The sequence below is a fragment of the Elaeis guineensis genome, chromosome 1 (genome assembly GCF_000442705.2).
Source record: "Elaeis guineensis isolate ETL-2024a chromosome 1, EG11, whole genome shotgun sequence".
NCBI classification, from domain to species: Eukaryota; Viridiplantae; Streptophyta; class Magnoliopsida; order Arecales; family Arecaceae; genus Elaeis; species Elaeis guineensis.
Genome location: NC_025993.2, coordinates 121,490,261 through 121,513,777, shown reverse-complemented (window position 1 = coordinate 121,513,777; position 23,517 = coordinate 121,490,261). Strand labels below are relative to the sequence as shown.

At 35.6% G+C, this 23,517-nt stretch overlaps 1 long non-coding RNA gene across 13 annotated transcripts in view; it reads right to left on the bottom strand.

The window, feature by feature from the left end:
- Nucleotides 1–23,517, bottom strand: part of LOC109504792 (uncharacterized) — a 46,121-nt gene that overhangs the window by 5,309 nt on the left and 17,295 nt on the right. For 2 of the 13 annotated variants that reach the window (XR_012143123.1, XR_012143148.1), the window contains 5 exons: nucleotides 20,480–20,589; nucleotides 5,231–5,371; nucleotides 3,965–4,105; nucleotides 3,129–3,244; nucleotides 792–2,060 (listed from right to left, as the gene is read on the bottom strand). This is a non-coding gene — a long non-coding RNA (uncharacterized lncRNA). Of the gene's footprint in view, nucleotides 1–791; nucleotides 2,061–3,128; nucleotides 3,245–3,535; nucleotides 4,106–5,230; nucleotides 5,372–20,479; nucleotides 20,590–23,517 lie in introns of all 13 variants that reach the window. The other 11 variants (XR_012143133.1, XR_012143147.1, XR_012143150.1 and 8 more) reach the window with 9 other exon arrangements.

Sequence of the window (23,517 nt, the reverse complement as noted above, 5' to 3'; positions counted from 1 at the left end):
TAACACTTTCAAGGAACTAAGAAGGGCTGTTTGTGTTCAATATTCTAACAAATGAGGGAGGCAATTTTTAATCCAATTGCCAGGTAGGTGAAGGGTTATCTGCATCTAATGAAGATTTTAAGATAGAGAAGCCACTCATCTCAAGGAACGCATGTGATAACCTGAAGCTTTATGACATGGCTTTTTAGGATTTGACCTGAGTTTAAAACCAGTTCAGCAATTCCACAATTTACTAATTGTAAATGCAGGAATGAAAATAAGCACCTCATATTCTAGGGACAGGAGAATTGCATTATGTACTTTGTCACTGCAATCAGTTCTCACTCCAATGTTACACCTAAAGCATTTTCAAATTCACTAATGTGTATCCAATCCAGAAAAGAAGATAGCAACATCTCATTCAAATATCAAAAGCCTAAAATGATCTAATCAGTTTATCTGGTTAGATAATTAAGTTCCTTCACCATCAGCTAACATTCACTTCCAATTTTAGTTTGTCAATGCTATGATGTGTCCAGGTAAAGATGGAAATGCCAATTTTTTGTCAATGAACCAGAGAATGGCAGGTCCCATCTTTACATGTGCCATTTTGTTCTGGTTGTTGTTTGCAGCAAAAGATAATGTGCAGAATGTAAGAGCAACAATTTATGAATATAGGAACCATTACCATCCATGACTTTAAACAGTTCAATTATTCATGAAAGATAAGGCTTTCAAAAGTTTAGCAGTTTAGTGATCATGAAAAAAAGGTTTAAAGAAGCTCATATTATGACAATAACTTAAGTTTTTACCTCTTAGCCAGCGCCCTTCAACTGAAAGCTACCAACAAACCCGTCTCACAAGAGCAATGGCCTCAAAACACCTCTTGCAACATGAAAGGCTTCTTTCCCTACCCAAAACACATGCATATCAATATGATACATGTCTGGAAAGGTCTGAATGTACTACTTATGGCTTTGACATGAATTTATGCATATATTCAAACTTTGACACCAAAAGAATGTTAAACTCATCCATTGTGGAATTCGGCTCAATAAATAGGCCTTTACTCCATTACAGCAACACCACCCACCGCCTTTATCTTCTCTATGATGTCATTGGCCTCCTCCTTGGTGACACCTTGCTTCAACAAAACTGGTACCTTCTCTACTAAATCCTTCGCCCCCTTCAACCCGAGATTGGTGAATGTCCTAACCTCTTTGATCACCTTGATCTTTGTAGCAGCATCAAACTTCTCCAATTTGACATCAAATGCTGTCTTCTCTGCTTTTTTTCTCCTCTGCCTTCTTTGAGTATAAAATAGATATAATAGAATAGATAAATAAAATAAAATATTTTTTTAAAAAAAATTACATCCTATGCATCGCACGGGATTATAAGCTAGTTATATTTTATAGCATAATGATAAAGGCACGTTGACTTTAGATATGCTTCGGTCCGAGATTCAAGTCTTAGATGCAAAATATATATCTACTCTCTCTCTCTCTCTCTCTCTATATATATATATATATAAAGGTATCTAAGGGTCATATCACAAATCCTATAGGGTTTCGGGCCCTAATAGATTCAGAATGGATCAGATAATCAGAGAAACCCACCTAGCTACCATTCCTTGTTGGATTGGTCATGTTGAATTGGATCGTGCAATTTAGATTAAATCAAGGTAAATAAAAAATTTAAGGTAAATGCTTGGAACATTTTTGTTAAATTAATGCTTGCCAAAGAATACAATTACATAACAAGATAAAGAATATAATTATAAGACAAATAATCTATATGAAACATAATTATGAATTATTTATTTATTTATATATTGGGCGATAGGTTTCAGTTGAGCCAGGTTTGATCGAGGTAGGATCGAGTTTGAGTTGGGTTTGAAGGTCAATTCTAACCTAATCCTACCTGAGATGATGTTCCAAGTTTTGAGTCACTTCCTAAACCAAATTTATAAAATCTTTACCCAACTCTGCCCGGCAAACAGACTGGCGAGTGAGTTCGGATTGAATCCATGCCAAGTTATGCTCCTTTTTGAAAAAGAGCGCCTTATTTGGATTTTTGTACTGTAAAAAGGAAAAGTTATAAAAAGAAATAGAATCAAGACTTTTAGGACATAAGATTGCAAAAAAAAAAAAAAAAAAAATTCAATCTCGAATGATGTGATGGTGTGTCCGAATCTTAAAGTTTGCATTGTAACGGCAGATATTTTAAAATTTAATTACTTCTTGTTGTAGAATCATTGGAAAAGAAACAACTTGGTTTACGGGTTCTTTTCATTTCCCTGTTCATTCTTCCTTCTCCTCTTCTTTTTTCCTTTTATGGCAAAGAATTGAAGGTAACATACACACTCTGGTAAACTAAATTGAACAGTGAAGGAGTTTTAAGACATTCTGCCCAAACCACAAAATGCAGTTAAAATGCAAAGATATCATTAACCAGCCTGGATTAGTTTTACCATAACCTAAACAGGGAAAAGAAAACAAATTTGACAGTCAAAACCCCAAAATTGCAAAGCTACGAACTCAATCTAAAATAGGTGTGATAACATTTGAAGAAGCAAGTAAATTTGATCTGTTTAAGTCTACTTGATGCCTGAAGGACCAATTTTTGTCAGTACAACCAACCCAACCAAGTGAGAGCATTAAGTGTACGCGATTGACCTATCCATCTTTTCACATCCATGCATCTTCAAATTAAAAACATGGTCTTGTTAACATTCATCTTATTCATCTTATCTTCAATCTAAGAAGATCATGGGCCATATGCTCAGAGTAACTGATGTTTTTGTGAATTGCCCTTCCAAAATCCAGCTTCTTCCATTGACTTTTGTTATTACCTCAAGATAGCAAGAAAAACTCAAGGTTGACCAACCACTACCATTATTCTTTATATCAAATATTCTGACAATAAAACAACCTTCTAAATATTTCTATTACTTTTACTTTTCAGATACTACAAATTTCTACACCATAAGAATATACAAATATGCATGCATAACAACAAATGTATATAATGATTAAATCTTGAAGCATTTGTAGTTGGTTTATATTAGATCGCAATGTCTAAAAGAAAATAACCAAACACCCAAAAAGAAGTAAGTGAAGATCTTATTGAGCAAACAAATTAAGAACCTCTGATGCAATCACGTTGATTATTGTCAAGGAGGCTGCCCTTCTTGAGGGTAATGCCCCTCTAGTGTTTGCTCTGAAGGCTTTTGTAGAATGAGATACAACCTGCTCTCATTTTTCTGCAAGAAATACTCAAAAGTTAACCAACAATCACCATTATTCTTTATATCAAATATTTTGAAACTAAGACAACCTTCTAAATATTTCCATTACTTTTATTTTACAATAAAAAATAACAAAAAAACTTTCAAATACTGTAAATTTTTACACCATAAGAACATACAGATAATGTATACATAGCAATAAATATATATAATGATTAAGTCTTGAAAGATTTGCAACTGGTTTATACTAGTTCTCAATGTCTAAAGGAAAACTAGCCCAACACCCACAAAGAAGCAAGCAAATACCTTACTGAGCATCTAAATTAATAACCTCTGATGCAACCATCCTGATTATTGTCAAGAAGGCTGTCCTTTCTGAGGATAATACCCCTCTAGTACCTGATCTAAAGGCTTCTGTAGAATGAGATGCAATATGTTCTTATTTTCCTACAAAAAATACCCAAAGTTGACCAATCGCCATCGTTATTCTTTATATCATACATTTTAAAACAAAAACAACCTTCCAAATATTTTCATTACTTTTATTTTACAATAATAAACTACAAGAACACTTAAATACTACAAATTTTTGTACCACAAGAACATACAGATAATGCATGCGTAGCAACAAATGTATATAATGATTAAGTCTTGAAAGATTTGCAGCTGGTTTATACTAGATCTCAATGTCTCAAAGAAAACTAGCCCAACACCCACAAAGAAGCAAGTGAATACCTCATTGAGCAACTAAATTAAGAACCTCTGATGCAACTGCTTTGCTTATTGCCAAGGAGGATACGCTTCCTAAGGGTAATGCCCCTCTAGTGTCCGCTTTGAAAGTTTTTGTAGAACAAGATGCAGCTTGCTTTCATTTTCCTACAAGAAATACTCAAAGTTGACTAACCACCACCATTATTCTCTATATCAATTATGTTGAAACTAAGACAACCTAACAAATATTTCCATTATGTCTATTTTATACTAATAAACTGCAAGAACACTTTTTAATACTACAAATCTCTGCACCATAAGAGCATACAAATAATGCATGCATACAATGATTAAGTCTTGAAACATTTGCAACTGATTTATATTAAATCTCAATGTCTAAAAGAAAACTATCCTAACACCTATAAAGAAGCAAGTGAATACCATATTGAGTAACCAAATTAAGAACCTCTGATGCAACTATGTTGATTACTGTCAAGAAGGTTGCCTTCTTGAGAGTAATGCCCCTCTAGCATCTGCTTTGAAGGTTTTTGTAGAATGAGATGTAGTCTACTCTTATTTTTTTACAAGAAATACTCAAAGTTGGCCAACAACCACTATTATTTTTTATATCAAATATTCTGAAATTAAGACAACCTTCCAAATATTTTCATTACTTTTATTTTACAATAATAAACTACAAGAACACTTTCAGATACTGCAAATTTTTACACCACAAGAACATACAAATAGTGCATGCATAGCAACAAATGTATACAATGATCAAGTCTTGAAAGATTTGCAGTTGGTTTATACTAGATCTCAATGTCTAAAGGAATGCTAGCCCAACACCCACAAAGAAGCAAGTGAATACCTCACTGAGTAACCAAACTAAGAACCTCTAATGCAACTACTTTGATTACTATCGAGGATACACTTCCGAAGGGTAATGCCCCTCTAGTGTTTATTTGAAAGCTTTTGTAGAATAAGATGAAGCTTGCTTTCATTTTCCTACAAGAAATACTCAAAGTTGACCAACTACCACTATTATTCTCTATATAGATTATTCTGAAACTAAGACAACCTGCCAAATATTTTCATTACTTCTATTTTACAATAATAAACTGTAAGAACACTTTCAAATACTACAAATCTCTGCACCATAAGAGCAAATAGATAATGCATGTATAACAACAAATATATATAATGATTAAGTGTTGAAATATTTGCAGCTAATTTAATCTCAATATCTAAAAAAACTAGCCCAACACCCACAAAGAAGCAAGTGAATACCTCATTAAGCAACCAAATTAAGAACCTCTGATGCAATTACGTTGATTACTATCAAGGAGGTTGCCCTTCTTGAGGGTAATGCCCCTCTAATATCCATTTTGAAGGCTTTTATAGAATGAGATACAGCCTATTCCCATTTTCCTGTAAGAAATACTCAAAATTGACCAACCATCACCATTATGCTTTACATCAAATATCCTGAAACTAAGACAACCTTCAAAATATTTTTATTTCTTTTATTTTATAATAATAAACTACAATAATACTTTCAAATACTATAAATTTCTACACCATAAGGACATACAAATAATGCATGTATAGCTACAAATATATACAATAATTAAGTCTTGAAAGATTTGTAGCCAGTTTATACTACATCTTAATGTCTAAAAGAAAACTAGCCCAACACCCACAAAGAAGCAAGTGAATACATCACTGGCAACCAAAGAAAGAACCTCTAATGTAACTATGTTGAAAATTATCAAGGAGGCTACACTTCTTGAGGATAATATTCCTCTAGTATCTACTTTGAAGGCTTGTGTAGAATGAGATGTAGCATTCTTTGATTTAGTTGTAAGAAGTACTCAAAGTTCCTGTTGCGAAGGCCTTCTCTATCCTGAAGGAAAACCTGATTTCTCTAAGCCCATTCTCACTTTCTCTGACTCCCAAACTCTTGAAGCGAAGTCCCAGACTTCACTCTAAGAAGGTTCGAGCTCTTGGTATGGAGGGTCTCTCCCTATCAGAGGAGGAGATCCTATTCATAAACTCATTGACGGCCGGTGAACTGCTCAAACTCACTCGTAAGTGTGGTGCTGACATCCTTACCAAAAATCTAGATGCTACTACCTCTAAGCTCAAATCCTTGGAGTAGCTACGTTGCAAGATTATTGATGATGTAGTGTCGAGTTAATCAATTGGGATTGGCTGGGAGTCATGGCTTTTGCTACATTATTGACATCATCTACTCTCTTATACTGCTTTCTTGCTTGCATCACTCTAGTTGGTTCTTTTGCTCTTGGGTATTGCTTGTTGGATCTATTGATAGGTGCTTCGTTGGCTGGTTACTTTGCGGTAGTCACGATCCTTTTGGTACAGGTGTCGCTATTGATTTTAGCTTCTTTCCTTACCTTCCCTCTGATTGGCTTGCTGATATTATCTAATATCGCTACTATGTTGAATGTAAGAGGATTGGGCCTCATTTCTAAAAGAAAGTTGATCAGAGAGACCATCCAAAATTCTAAAAGCAACGTTATTTGCCTTTAGGAGACTAAATTAAACCATGTAACTCCAAGCTTCTAAAGACAATCTTGGGGGCTATAATTGATAATTGGCACTCCAAAGATGCTGTAAATTTCTCTGGTGGTCTCTTAACCGATTGGTGCAGTGCTGAACTAGAGGGCTCACTCTTATCTATAGGTGTTTTTCCTTAACCATCCACTTTACGTCCAAAGTTGATAGTTTTTCTTGGCTGATTACTAATGTTTACGGTCCTTATGATCAACTCAGCAGAAAGACACTTTTTGAGGAATTGAGATCTATCAGATTGCAATATCTTGGCCCTTGGCTAGTTGTGGGTGACTTCAACATCACCAGATTCACTTTAGAGAGGATTGGAGTGTCAAGTAGTCTCTCGGCTTCTAGGGAGTTCAACCACTTTATTAATGACATCGACCTTTTGGAACTCAACTTAGCAAGCAGGCATTTCACGTGGACCAACTGCAGGAAAAATGCATGCTTGGCCAAACTAGACCAATGTTTTTCAACCTTAGAGTGGCACGATTTCTATCCTCTTTCTTCCTTGGTCCCTTTAGCTCAAATCACCTCGGACCATACTCCTCTACTGCTCCTATTCAAACCTCATGAGGATCTTCATCGTTCTCGATACAGACCTTTTAGATTTGAAAACCATTGGCTAAAACATCAGGGTTTCGATGATTTGGTTAGGCAGTGGTGGTTGAATGCCCCCAGCAAAAACGAACCAGTGCGATCTCTAGTAGGCAAACTCAAATTGCTAAGGTAGAAGCTATGAAGTTGGAACAAGGATCTCAACCTGAATATATTTCTGAAGAAAAGAGAAGTTTCATCTAGAATTGATGAATTAGACTCGATTGAAGAAATTAGAAGTCTATCCGCTGAATAGTGAATTGAGAGACAAACTATGAAGCAGCAATTGGAACTGTTATAAATCAGGAGGAGATCTTCTAGAAGCAAAGGTCATGTGTGCAATGGCTACATGAAGGAGATCGAAACACGAAATTTTTCCATCTCAGGGCTGGTATTAGGAGAAGAAAAAATCTGATCATGAAAGTTAATAGTAATAGAAGAGTTGTAACAACACAATGGAATTCATAAAGCTTTCTATTAATATTATAGGTCTATTCTAGGCTCTGAAACAATGCCACAGATGGAAGCAGTATGGAGTAAACTATACCTTGGCCCCGGACCAGACCTTTCATATCTCGAAGGTCCCTTCACGGAGGAGGAAATAAGAGCTGCTCTCTTTAGTTTGGGAAGTGACAAGGCCCCTAGACCTGAAGGATTTCCAATTTCTTTTTACTAACATTTTTGGAACTCCATTAAGGGGGATATATTGAAGATTTTCAATGAATTCTACTGCTCAAAGGTAGACTTGTCTAGGTTGAATCACACGTACATCTCTCTAATTCCGAAGAAAGATGATTGTCTCACTGTCCGTGACTACCCCCCGATTAGTGTCGAGAATGGGGTCATGAAATTGATCTCTAAGGTTCTTTCTCGAGGACTATCTGAGGTCATTAACTCTTTGGTTTCCAACAACCAAACGGCATTCATTAGAGGTCGCTATATCCTTGAGAGCTTTATTTCAGCCACTGAGATTATTTCTCACTGTAAAAAAACTTCCTTAAAAGGTATTGTCTGTAAACTGGACTTTGAAAAGGCTTGTGATAATGTTTCTTGGCATTTCTTATTTCAGCTGCTAAAGATGAGAGGGTTTGGTGACAAATGGATTTCTTGGATCTCATCTCTTCTTCAATCCTCTAACTCAGCACTTCTGATTAATGGGGAACTTGGACGATGGTTTCATAACAGAAATGATTTGAAACAAGGTGATCCCTTATCGCCCATGTTTTGTATCCTAGTAGCAGATGTTCTAAGCAGAATGTTAGAAAAAGCTACTTCTGAAGGATTACTTTCAGGCATTGGTCGTTTGGATGTAGCAAAGAATATTCGGTGTTTGTAGTTTGCTGATGACATGATAGTTTTTAGTGAAGCTTCTAAGGATCAAATCAAAATTCTGAAACTTATACTCTACTCCTTCGAATTGATGACTAGACTCAAGATAAACTTTGAGAAAACTAAGTTGATAGGGATCGGCCTATCCTCTGAGAAGGTTAGTGGCTATGCAAGAATTTTAGGCTGTCAACCTTCTGAATTGCCGCTCATCTACCTTGGTATCCTATTGCATTTCTCATCTTTTAGGAAGAGAGATTGGTATTTTTTTGATTGAGAAAGTAGAAAAAAAACTAGCTGGTTGGAAACATAACTCACTATCCCTTGCTGGACGGCTCACACTGATCAATTTAATTTTAAATGCTTTACCTCTATATTGAATGTCCATTCTCCATCTCTTGAAAATAGTCATTAAGCAGATTGATCGAGTTTGTAGGAATTTTTTATGGGGAGGTCATGAGGGTGCTAGCAAAGTCAAACACTTGGTGGCTTGGGACCAGATTTGCCAACCGAAAAATATTGGTGGATTAGGAGCAATGGATCTCTTAATTGCCAATCGGGTACTTCTTATTAAGTGATGGTGGAAATATTTCAATGACCAAGGTTCTACCTAGCAAAATTTGGTTCAACAAATTTACTATGAGAAAAACCCCCCAATGGAGCCATTTTCTACTTACCTTCGAGTAGCTTCGCCTTTTATGAAAGGTATTTTGAAGTACTTCAAGCAGTTTCAAGATTTTACTATGGCCTCGGTCAGAGATGGAGAGCAGACTGCATTTTGGTATGATACATGAACTCAAGGCATACCGTTAAGACTATTGCTACCGCACCTTTTCCTATTTGCCATCAAACAGTCTCATAGTATTTTGGAGTTTTTCAGTCATAGAGATATTACGAATAATTTTGCTTCTGCTCTGCCTTTGTCAGCTCAAAACGAGATTTGCCTCCTAACCATAATCCATCTTTCAACTCAACTCTCTAGTGGAAGAGATGGTAGGATTTGGAAATGGAGTTCCAGCAAGAGGTTCTCGATCAGAAGCTGCTATAGATTCCTCAAGGATAGTGGCATGAGATCTCAAATTGGATTGATTATATGGCAGCTGCCTATCTTAGAAAAAATTAAAGTCTTTAGCAGGTTAGGCTTCTAAAATAAGATTTTAACTATTGACATCTTAGCTAAGAAAGGAATTCGTGCTCCAAGCTCATGCCCTCTATGTGCCAACCACTCTGAAACAACTGATCATTTACTCGTTTCATGTGTTTACTCTTACTCTGTTTGGACCCATTTACTTTCGTGTATAAACAGCTATCATCTTCTCTCTGGATTGTTCAATTTCTGGGGAGATTGGAGGTCGGGTCTATTGAAATGTAGTGTCCAAAGCCTTCGACTCTCTCCTAGCCGTCTGCTGGTGGAGTATTTGGTTAGAAAGGAACTGCAGGGTATTTATGTTTGAAGCTCTTTCTACCTCTGAGCTCTCTAAGCAAATCATCTTCTTTTTCGATAGCTGGACATCACATATTACGGAAGACGACTTCATAGAACTAAGGAAAAATCTTCATGCCAACTTGGGCGTTAACATTTGAAAGCAAATTAGCCTTCCCCCCCTTCTCACTTGTGCATGGTCTGCTTGATCTTCCTCCCCCACTCATACAAACTTATCCTTGATTAGGTGCCGGAAAAGAAACTCCCCTATCCTCCCCACCTATTGCTCATCCTTCAGCATAGTTGTCAGGTTATCTTAGGTTCTCGACAGAATACTACAAGTTATATCAGAAATCTGCAAGTCTTCAAATTAGCAAAAACAAGTTATGACGGATTGCCTTTTCAGATCAACTCTTACTTGTTTCGAATAGTTTTAACAGATTTTGAAGAGGTGCAGCCACCCTGTTAATTTTGGTTCACACACTGGGATGAGATCGTAATGATATTTTGGTTCAAATTTTTTGTTCAAAAGGATGTTAAAATGCTAATGTGTTGATGAGTATTTTGATCGAAACCTAAAGTCTGTAGACTGTAGCTTGAGTCCTTTATTCAGAATTTGCTGAATCTCGTAGTTTGTTCAATGGCACATCTTCTGCCCTCTCAAACTAGTCCAAATACTCAAAATAGTCCGACTATATTAGTTTTAGAGTTAGCATACAACTGTATAGTCCCAGTATTAGGTCTATTACGAATTTTGTCTCACCCTCTCTAATGTCGATCTTTCATTTGTATAGGTGAGATCTTTACAAGTCTCTCCTTCTCACTTGTACTCCTTACTTATTAATATACATGGTAGAAGTATCTTACTTCCTCCGCTCAACTCAAAAAAAAAAAAAGTAGTACTCAAAGTTAGCCAACTGCCACCATTATTCTCTATATAAAATATTTTGAAACTATGATAACCTTTCAAATATTTTTATTACTTTTATTTTTTAATAATAAACAACAAGAACACTTTCAAATACTATAAATTTTACATCATAAGAATATACAGATAATGCATGCATAACATCAAACGTGTATAATGATTAAGTCTTGAAAGATTTGCAACTGGTTTATACTAGATCTCAATGTTTAAAAAACTAGCCCAGCACCTATAAAGAAGCAAGTGAATACCTCATTAAGCAACTAAATTAAGAACCTCTGATGTAACTGCTTTGATTACTATCAAGGAGGCCACACTTTCTAAGGGCAATGCCCCTCTGGTGTTTGCCCTGAAAGCTTTCATAGAACAAGATGCAATCTGCTTTTATTTTCTTATAAGTACTCAAAGTTGACCAATTGCCATCATTATTGTTTATATCAAATAATTCTTTTTCATTCAAAAAATTATTCCTTATATCAAATATTTTGAAACTAAGACAACATGCCAAATGTTTCCATTACTTTTATTTTACAATAATAAACTACAAGAACACTTTCAAATATTACAAATATTACAAATATCTATATCTTAAGAGCGTATAGATAATGCATGCATGACAACAAATATATATAATGATTAAGTCTTGAAATACTTGCAGCTGGTTTACACCAAATTTTAATGTCTAAAAGAAAACTAGCCCAGCACCCATAAAGCAACAAGTGAATACCTCATTAAGCAACCAAATTAAGAACATCTGATGCAATTGCTTTGATTATTGTCAAGGAGGCTACTCTTTCTGAGGGTCATCCCTCTCTAGTGTCTGCTCCGAAGGCCTTTGTAGAATGAGATGCAACCTATTTTCATTTTTCTGAACATAATCGAGGCAAAGCTGCTCAAACCATATTATCCCAACTTAGCGGCGAAGAAATATTTCCACTTCATTTAACTCCATTACCTATCACTGCTAACTTCTCTCCTAAGGGAGTAATCTTAGAAGCCCAAAAATAATCAGCAAAACTATTTGGTTTCTTTAAGTTATGGTTTCATGTCAAAGGCACCACTAGTGGCATTCAAGTAGAAATCATGGCAATTTGCTCCTTTGGTTTCATGCAAATTTTGTCATGGATTGTACATATTTCCTGCAACACAAGCTATGATCTTCTTGGGTGCAATACTGAAGTACATAATTTCATAGCACAACTTGTGTTCAGATATCCTTGATGGAGTCACTTCATCCTAGGTAGAGAAGACAATAGTGGAATTGGAGCAAGTTGGTAAGCAAGCAGCTATAGTTCTGATCATTTCATCAACTTTCCAAGGCACATGCAGCAACATTAGTGAGATCACATAGGTGTGCCACTCCCATGGCATTTCTGTATACAAGACTGCACTTGAGCAATATGTTGACCTCAGTACAATCTATACAAAAGGTTCTCTGGTCTCTTTCTCAGTCCTCGATGCTCTATGTCAAGATGTTTTATAGATAAAGAAAGAGCAAATGTCTCTGAGCATTTCAAAGCACAAGGCCAAGCTATCTTCTTCTAGCACCCTTAGATGCCACATGAGCTCAATTGAGTGAAAACCTAGATACAAATTTCAGTCAAGCCATGAATTTGGCACTGGATGTAAGGACTCAAAATAAGAGAGATCCTGAGAGTCTAGGTGCTAGACTTGAGTGGCTTTGACTCTGGTTTTCCTACAATTGATCCCTTTCATCTCAATATCGGTGTCTCATAGTTAGGCCAGTTAGGTTACAGAGCAAATAATATGCTATGCAAGGAACAAGGAGTAATCTGTAAGCTGGTAGGGAGTCGCTCATTAACATTGGTAAAAACTTGATGACTTCTAGAGAACATATTGAATGGTTGATCTCAAGAATAAGATATTCGTTAACAACATGCATTAGTGAAAATGGATTGTGATGCCATCTAAGTGATGGTGTTTCGACACCCTTCACTGATATCAGTATGAGATTGAGCCAAGGGAAAGCCTTCTTTGTGAAGAAGAGGATGGTAATTGAAGAAAGCCTTGGAGAGATGTGTGAAGAGGCTATCTGTCCATTCCCACTGGGTATTCCACTATTAAACCCCAGTGAGGTTATTAGCATGGAAGCTTTAGCTTATCTGTTGGATGTGAAGGAAAAGGGAGCTGTGATCATTGGAGCAGCAGACTCTCAACTCTTATCCATAATTGAGTGTAATATATGATGCAAAAATTAGATCAAGTGTGAGTTGTTGAATAAATTTAAGCACAATCTATGGAGAGATTATAGGTCAGTCCCTGTTCTCAAGAGAAATAAACCAAAAAAATAATTTTTGGCAGTTTAAGAAACCAAAGCCACATGTTCTATCAATATTTTCTCCTCTGCTACATGTATAAATTTTTTGATTGCTAAGTCTCAGATAACTGCTTCGAGTGAGGTCCTAAGAGTTCTCATCTAACTTTCTTACAATTAAAAAGGTATGACATTTTTGAAAATCAAATTCCTATCTTACTTTCTTTTTTTTGATATGATCACAAAATTTAGTTATCACATAAATAGTATTTGAAATTAGATATATAACTATGAAGCATTAAAGAAAACATAATTGACTACTTTGGCCAACCAGCATTGTAATTAGACATTAAACTATATGATGATGAAGTAATAGCTATGACCAAATGAAGGCATAAAAAACACTCACAAGGTAAAGCTTAAGTTCTGCAAGGATGCAGATCATAAGAACAATTGCTCACATAACGAACATGCATATGAAAATGGAGAAAGGTAACAAATATGTTACTGCTAAGGGACAGTGTTAAGTACATATGAGTTAAATGTGAGAGTATATAAAGATACCTCCTAATGATAAAATTACATCCTTATTTTCTAGAAGATACGGTAATATGAGATTATTTATTTAGAAAGCAATGAAATTTTAGCATGTTGTAATGATGGAGATTGAGCTGTACATAGATTAAGACCATTTTCTTCTCAACCTAACACATTAACAATATCATGTCACTTTCTCAGGTTGCCACCGACAAAGTTTGTATATTATGTTTGCCAGTATCTAAATGTAATGACAATACTAAGCAATTATCTTGCATTCTCAATGCAGAAAAAAAAAGAATAAATAAATAAAAATAACAATAAAAAAGCAAATTGACTTCCTTGAAACCATGAGAGGCAGCAAGAGATAGTTTATCCAATATACCCAAGATTGTGCAACTGTGATACATGTGGAGTGATAATCACAAAGGATTAAATTAATATGGAAGGTGGTTACTTTGGATAGCTAGGTTAAGTAAGCCAGGAGCTGCACCTCAAATATTGTGTTATTCGTTAGTATAATAGTAGGTTTTACTAATTTTTCTAAGAACAGGCAAGTTTTACTAGTTATCCGAATTTTCCTTGTGAAACTGGAAGCATACATGATGGAAGTTGAACATTATAAATATGATGTAAAGTCATTCATAGTTGAGTCCTTATAACATGTACAAATTTGTTTATTAGCAGTCCAACTTCTTCACAAGTCTCGGAGATGAATGAAGATCCAACTAATACAACTGAATTGAATGAAAACATTCATTGTGGACTGCAGCTATTCTAGGTGAGGATAGGGACAGTGCTCAAAAGAAGGCTTCGAGTTCTTCGTATATTGATAATGTGGTGGAGCTTATAAGCAGAGAAATTTTGGCTGTAACAATTGGCATACAAGTGGCAAATGATTTTGGTAAAAAGAAACAAGTAGTTAATATAGATCAGCGCAAATTAGTTTGTTCTTAATCAAGCATACTTTTTCATTCTCTTTCCATCCATCCTCTTCTTCATTCTCTTTCCATCCATCCTCTTCTTCATCCATCCTCTTCTTTATTCTCTTTCCATCCATCCTCTTCTTCATCTATCCTTCTTCTATCCATCCTTCCTCTAATCTATGCTTCATACCAGAGGATTAAACTTCTTATACGAATTCTAATGGTCGTAGTTATTCAAGGACTGAATACTGCATCCACGATAAAAAAATTAAAAAAATGGAGATACAACTGATCTCTTTTGGTATGGTAAACCTTAAAGAAACCTTTGATTAGATTCCGACCTGCCAATCCATTAAACCAAAACAATTCTATAGCATCATAGATGGCAGACCATGTGGTTATACATGTGGTTAGCAAAAGAAGTGGTCATCCTATAAAAGAGAAAAAAAGTAAGCGAGTTGAATACCTAACTTGAGTATTATAAGTAACAAAAAATATGAACATCTACTCCAAAAAGTCAGGAGGAAAAATGAAAATACCCATGTTTAGTTTGTGAACAAACAATTATTTGCTCATCGAAGGAACAAAAAGATATTTTGATCACTCTGAACAATCAAAACTGAGAATACACTATCAAAAGAATAGAAAATTATGGAATCATGAGAATTAATTATAATTAGGTGACTCATTTATGCAATCGAAACCTATCAAACAAGTTATGTAGAAAAATAACTTCAAAAGATTACTTCTTGACAAACTCAATAGTGGAAGACCTAGTAGCCATCACCATCATGGATGTGTTAGTAAGGCAGATAGGGTTAAACAAAAGATAATATAATGGAGAAACATTATACCAGTCATTTTTCTAATATCTATTTGATGATTTAGCCTCATACTTATACACCAGCCATGGATTAAACATAAAATGGCCATCAAAACAATGGTCGAGAAATAAAATTTTTGGTCAACAAGTACTAAATATAAAATAGCAGTCAATTTAGAGGCAGATCTTAGCTTCCCCAATACAATAAGAAACACTAGCAATGTATCTGCATATAGCTTAGTTAAGAATTTGCACATAGATATCAAAACTAACAAAAGAAAAAAGATTTCAAACATCATAAAAATAAAAAATATACTCTTTGTAAAAAAAATGAAGGGTTAGTATGATATCATATTGGAACTCTGAAGAAAATATAGAAGGCAGAGGCACAGCAATAACAAAAACTAACCATATTGATTACAGTGACAGAAAGAGAGCCCAAGCAACTAGCTGAGCATATCTTATTCATCATACAAAACATTGGTGAGATAACATATAACTATAATAAAATATGGTACATAAATTAGATAAATACTTAAACATTGGAATCAATCTTCTTGATTAATGAAATAAGGATTCTGAAAGAAGAAAGCATAGAGGATAAGCATAAAACTCTAGCAACAACTAATAAAAGGAACGAAGAAAAGAACATAAGTAAAGAATTTTGTGACCTGCAATTGTGGGACCATTGATGCCTTACATCATGCTGCTTTACTATCATTGATTAACCCATTTGGCTTCTTCGTTAGCTAAAGCAATGTTCCTTTTATTTGTGCCATACTTGAATAAAGATATTATTACCTTATTGAAAATTTTTATTAAATTAGATATAGGTGTGATTAGTATTAATATTATTCGAAGATTGGAACTCTTTAAGGTACTTTGGGTGTATATTTATATACAAGCACCACCTCTTCCACACTACTTTTAGATATGCCTATTTTTCTACTCTTTTATGCAACATTGATATGAATGGTGAAGTGCACATGAAATAGCAGTTTTAGACCTTGCACAAACATTGATATATTCTAGACATACATCCCTTGTATTGAGTCTTAGTTCAGTACCACTATAATAGGGTACATCTAGTAATAGATAGTATGTAAGCGAACCTTGATTGAAGATCGAGACCAAGTTCCATAATCTCGATAATGGTACCATATCAGTACTTTATTAGTCTGGTACAATATTGTACACAATCGATACCAAAATAATCTTCCACCAATTTTTTTCACCTTTTCAATATGCCTTGGTACGGATTGATGCATACCTCAGTACACCTCTATATGGAGAGGTACAGGGTACAACAAGGCCTATACTAATCTAAACTTAAGTATTGTACTAGTTTCCACCCAATATGACATAAGAGGGTATAATAATCCCTAGTTGAGACAATATCACTAGACTCCCACCTAGCAAACATGCTGATGTTGGACATTTGGGCTTAGGGCACGATACGAACAATAGCAAAGCCTAAAGCAAATTATTGGAATTTTATCAAAAGCTTGTAAAGTTTCATAAACAGAAACAAGGCTTCTAAAGCATGCTCTAGGGCTAATAATGGATGGCAAGATTTCTATTGGTCTTAAGAGATCAAAGTCATACCAAACAAATGGAAAATAAATCAAAATATAATCAAATAAAAGTTCAGTAAATAACTAAGATAAATAAAAGTAGAAAAATCAGATAATATGAGAAGAGTAGAATGCAGAACAAAGAGAGAAAAACTAGAGGAATGAAGAAGGGAGAAAGATTAAGAAGGAGAGAAAATCAAACATTAGCTTTCTTCTTTTTTGAATTAAATCATCTAAAAAAATCACTCCTTAAAAGTGACAATTATAACCTTTGTATAAACTCAAAAAAGTCAAAACCCTAACAACATTAAATCTTGATACTTGAAGTAAAGATAAATTGTAGATAATAATTAGACCACAAGAAGAAAAAACCTAAAAGGCATAATGCCCGTATTAGTTACTACTATAGAATAGTTTCCCTGCTATAATACCAGCAATAATATCCATGAATAGAATCCTCATAGTTGTTCTACAGTAATTTGATGATGTAGACTCTTTAAACATTAACTAAACTATATGTTAGGACATGGACTATCTGGAGCTTTAAAATTGGTGATATTATAGCACTGGATAAAATTTAGAAACTTGGTGTGCATTAATCTCCTGTCAAAAAATTGACGCAAATCCTAGAAAAGGCTCTCACATTCATCATCTACTCCACCAAAATATGTCGAACATCCTCTAACATAAGTTGTGATGGCCTGGTTAGGATTTGACCCACTTATCGATTTGACCTAGACTTGGCCCAACTTGCAGCCCTGTGCATGGTTCACATATGAAGGATAGCAAAACACTCCCAATGGGAGTCTTCTTTTTCCTGATCTTTTTGGAAAGTCCAGAGTCTTAGAGCCATTGAAAACTTTAGCCTTCTTTATAAGAACACCTCTTCACCCCTCCATGATTCTCCACCACCAAGAACAACCCTTCTTTCCCTCTCTTTTTCCTACAAAAGTTTGACACCTCCCATTATTGTGGCCATAAAAAATCAGGGCTGTATTGCTCACCGAAGCCAAAATAAAGCCCCGACTCTCTTTTCTTTGTTTTTCTCTCCCTTCTTAAGCTTTGAAACACCGCTATTAGTCGAGGAATGTACCAAAAATTTATTTGAAAATGCCTCTGTTCCATCTCTTGTTTCAATTGAGGAGCCCTTGGCCGATTCCCTCGTAGGTCTCTCAATGACCACATAATGGAACATGGCTATCGATAAATGTATGAATACCCAAAACAATGCCTAGAAAATCTCATATTTTTTCAATCCATTTTTCTTTATTTTTTTGCCGATCGATCACCGCCATCGACTGATGACTATGCCCCCTAGCACAATCTCTAGCAACCCCGATCTCTCCTTCCTCTTCTAAAAAAGGAAAAACATCCCTTCCTATCTCTTTTTCCTCTTTTTCTTCTTCTTCTTAAGTGCCATTCGCCTAAGGTCATTGTTCTCTTTAGAATTATAGCTACAATCCCCACTAGAGTGAAGGTAAGGCTCTGATTCCCCCTTCTCCTAACCTTTCCCTACAATAAGGACTCTAGGGAGCCTCAAAATCGATCTAAAATCAATCAAGAAAAGCCTTTCCATATGCTGGCATTGTCCTCATCCAACATTAAATTGAGAAGGATTTAAAGCACTAGTTGCAGGAAAAGAGAAGTAAAAGAAAACTCATGCATTTAAATGGAGGAATTGCACCGTATCACAAGGAACTACCTTCGTTTGGTCCTGTTGCCCTCCCCTTTTATTTTGCTTTTGTTTTGAAAGGGATACATATATTTTCTACTTAGTTTTTTCCCCTTTTCTCTTCCTAGCCAAACAAAACTCCCAGTTTCAGATTTTAACTAGTTTTAGTCAATTTTAATCTGTAGTTCAACCAATTTGATTGTTTTAGGAAGTTTGAAGCTTATACTAATACTAATAGAAACTAAGCATGGATGCTAAATTACATATGCACTTAGATAACGTTTGGAACTTTTCAACTCTTATGAGTATTTATTCGATATTATTTTAAATCTATCTTGATAAGTAGATGTGTTGTCCTAACTTCTAAGTCTACGAAATATAGAAGTAGTTGATGAAGCAGCCTTCTTCAATGCATTTTGATTTACAAACAATCATATATGCCAAAGAACAAAATGGATATGAAAACCATGAATTCTATATAACTAATTTTATTAATAATGGTATACGTGTCAATTATTTTTGGTGTCTGGATGACTAATCACCTACAAATGCTATTGTGTCTAACTATGAGTGATAGATCCAACATTCAGGAAGCATTTTCTATAACCAGAGTAATGAACTCGTGTTGTGAGAGCACTACAACCTATTATAATTGGATTAACTTTTTTCCTTTTTTTATACAGAAAATAGTTATGTTCCATGTTAATTTAAGGTGTTTGCTCAAAAACATTAAAGTGGAACAACCAATAAGTCTGCAATACAACAAATAACCAAAGAAATAAATAAAAGATAAAGTATTGATGGATTCAGCTCCACTAAATTCAAACATCCAATATACATGAGCATTAAATTTCAGGATCAATAAGAGGGCAAATCGTGTTGGTTTCCATGTGTTGCCAAAAGTGAAGATATATCTTCCCTTGGATCTTGTCTCTAAAGTTCCACTTATTACCTCTTGTTAACTAACCGACTGCAAAATCTTCTGATGTATACCATGATTTTCTATCTGATGTTAATGAAAATAAAAGATATTCTAGTAAGCTTATTCGACATTTATGACATACTTCATCAATAGAGATGGTACATCACATAATAGTGGCAAGACAGTATAAATGAAACATCCATGAAAAACATTAACAAGATAGAGTGATTATTGCGAGTGTACATATAATCATGAAATAAGGGAGATGTGGTAACAAATAAAATGATCCAACTTATCAAACTATCAGCTAAAGAGAAGACAAATTATAATGACAGAAAACACCAAGATTTTAAATATCATTGCAAAATCGATACTATTTTTTCATGAAAATAACAGAGTATCAATATGGTACCTCTATCAATGACAGGTAATAAAATTGACAGCTTTAATAAAAATAAAAAGCTGAAGATAAGCACTAGCATATGATCTTATGATACCATCAATATGCAGAGGTATGCACCAATACAGCTCGCACATACTGGAACATCGTGTTGGGCATCCCGACACCCATACTTATGCGGTTTTGTACTAGAACAATATAATACTTTCTTGTTCCAATATTTTTTTGAATCTATGCGAAGCACTATCATGTCAGCAACAAGTAAATAATAATCACTGATAATACAGAAAATAGCTCATTACGCTTTCTGTTAATAACAAGTTCTTGATCTCGAGCACCAAGTTAATCTGAAGCAATCTCAAAATAATAAATTAGAGAGCTTCTCATACATTCACTAGCAGAATCAAGGCATTCCATCTTTGAAGCCATTAAGAGCAACAGTTAGCTCCAAGAAGCATATGCAAAATCAAATTTGACATTTATTTTCCAGAATCAGCCAATCAAGTCATATAAAATAAACCTCAAATTGCAGAAATCTTCATGCAGAACACTTCAAAGCTACCTTCCATAAAATATGGACTGATCGCTTCCATGTGCCATGATTCACACATTTTGGTATCTATAATCTTCTGCTATAGGAGACACATGACCTTGATTTGAGTTAATCTTCATCTGTCATGCAATTTTGGTTTTTGAGATAAGATGCCTACTAATTTTTTTATATAAAAAACTTCAAACTAGAAAACTGGATTATGTAATTAGATGATCATACATGACATATGAGCTGGAATGTATAAGACAAGTTAACTAGACATCTAAATAGGAAGCTTGGAGATTATTAAAGAATTAAAATAAGGGGTAACATCCCTAATATAACAAATTGCATCAGACTCATAGTTTGGCAAAACCTAAGAGTCAAGCCTGACCCAGCTGCAACTCATGGAAACAATATGTTAGTTATAATTTTTGTTCATTATTTTAATTGCTTAGATTTGATATACAATATTATTATAACTTATATAGGATTTTTTTTCTTCTTTTAGAAGCTAATTTTAAAGCATATTGTATTACCTGATAATAATTAGAATTATTAGATAATTTGATTCATTATTTTTCTCAGGTGGATTCATTTTTTTCTTCATCTCAGATTATCTCCTCTTTATTTATTCCTACAACAATGAAAATCTAACAATTTCACAAATATCATCCATTATTTCAAGTGACTAAAATTCATACAGAGTACTATTAGTGGCTTGAACTTATTTAGGACTTTTTGTTTATGTTAGGATCCATTTTAATGCATATATTTTACAGGTTAAGATATAATCATATAACTAGCTTAGAACCCTATGCGATGTATGGGATGGAAACTACAACCTGTAAGCATCAAAGTCACATGCTACTTTCAAATAAACATATTCTCCTGGTTTAAGCAGTAAAAAAATGCATTTTCTTCTTTCAAACAAACATATTCTTCTGGTTCTGGCATTATCACTCAGAATAATGCATCTGTGCATCCTACTAATATTAGAATTTTTTTTTTGGTAAATAACTAATATCAGAATTTTAAAATATAAAAGTCAACTATACATGGCAAATAACCAAGAAAATTTTTCATTAGAGAAACAACGAGCGCATTATTGATGTGACGCGAGCTAGGGTCTATTGTTAACCTTTTGTCAGATAAAAAATAAAGTTTTCAAAACCCCAACCGGCCCTCCCCCATCCTTCCACCCCAGCACTCTTCCCCTTCCCCCCACCCCCCCTCCATGACCCCTTCCACCTCCACCCACTCATATATCGCCCCCTCCAGCTCCATCGCCGCTGCGGCCCCTAGCCTCGCCCGCCTCCCCAGCACCACCGCCGGCGTCACCGCCAGCACCTCCCTCGCCAGCTCCAGCATCGTTCTCCCTCACCCATCCACCGCTACGTCTGCCTCGGCCTCTAACAATGCCTACACCGCTATTGCATGCATACAGCCCACCACCATGTGCAGCGGCATCAGCCCCCCGCCGACCCTCTCCACTGGCCCCACATCCGCTCCGACTGCCATCCAGAAAGCCCTCTTCCCCTTCTCCCTACCCTCCACCACACTTTCCATCTCCGCCCACTCGTATACCGCCCCCTCCAGCTCCACGTCATCCCCACCAGTCCCGCCTGCCTTCCCAGTGCTACTGCCGACGTCACTACCAGCTTTAGCACCGTTCTTCCCCACCCATCCATTGCTGCGTCTGCCTCGGCCTCCAGCAGAGCCCGCACTGCCACCGCCTACCCACATCCCATTGCCATGTGCTGCGGCGTCAGGCCCCCACCGACCCTCTCCGCCCGCCCCACGTCCACTCCGGCCACCATCCAGATGCCCCTCATCATCTAAGCTTCCATGCGGGGTACTGTTTCTTCTGCACGAATCAAAGAGGCATTGGCTCCCCGCTTTACTATTGTGGGGTCTTCTACGTGGCTTCCTCCCCTTTTCCTAAAAGCCCACGTGTCAAACGAAGGTTTCTCCGTAGAGAAACCTCCGTTTTAATATATATATATATATATTAGATGTGGTTGCTAGTTTATCTAAAGTGGATAGGGTTTTGCTAGGGAACCTAAAAGTTAAGGCCACATTCTCCATAATTACTAGAAAAATCAAGATGAAAGAAGAAAAATCTAAGGTGAAAGAAGGTTGAACATATAAGGACCTATTTGGCAACATCTGCTAGATTTAGCAAGATAGGCAAAGAGGGATGGCATAGTGGGTATGAACTGAAAATAAAATAAGAAAGAGAGAGGGAGAGAGAGAATGGTGGGTCTTCTAGCATGATGAAAAAACCCCTAGTCACCACCCCCCACCCTGATGCCCCTACCCCTACCTCCCTTTTTTTATTGGGCTCTCCTATCCCTTCTCCTCCTCCTCTCTCTCTCTCTCTCTCTCTCCCTCTTCCCCCCTCCATATCTCCAACCTATCCTACCACAAGATTTTTCCGAAAGACATACTATATAGGAAAATTTACCACCTTCCTCAAGAAGTGAGAAGGAAGAACGGAAGACCATTACACATATGCAAACCAATAAAATGAAATTTCTTTTCTTTTCTTTCTTTCCAACATCTACATATTTATAATACATAATTCTTTTGATTAGATAGGATATTTATGACAAATGGTGGCAGTATACTACATGATTGTTTCAATGTGGTACTTGATTTCTGATCATGCTATATATATGCGTATGCTAATGGAAACTTGTCATGTTAAGCTCAATTAAACTTTCTTGCTCATCAAATATGCAAATTATAGATAATTTGTCAACATTTGTACTTTACAATCTAAAATTTGAAAGGAATCTTATGATCAACTTTTGCAATCAAATATCTAATCTATCCAAAAAGCTATTAAAGACTAGCCAAGTCTCAATGGCATTGTCTGTTGCCACCTATAAGCCAATTATACTAGTTGCTTATTGTTATAACACATCATTTACACTTATAACACATCGTTTACATACTAATCATCCATAGATTTACAACATTTTGTTAGTATGTATTTCCCTAGGAAAGTTTTAGCTTCTGAACCACATTGAGTTCAAAAGGGTGGTTAGCGGGGTGAATGCCCA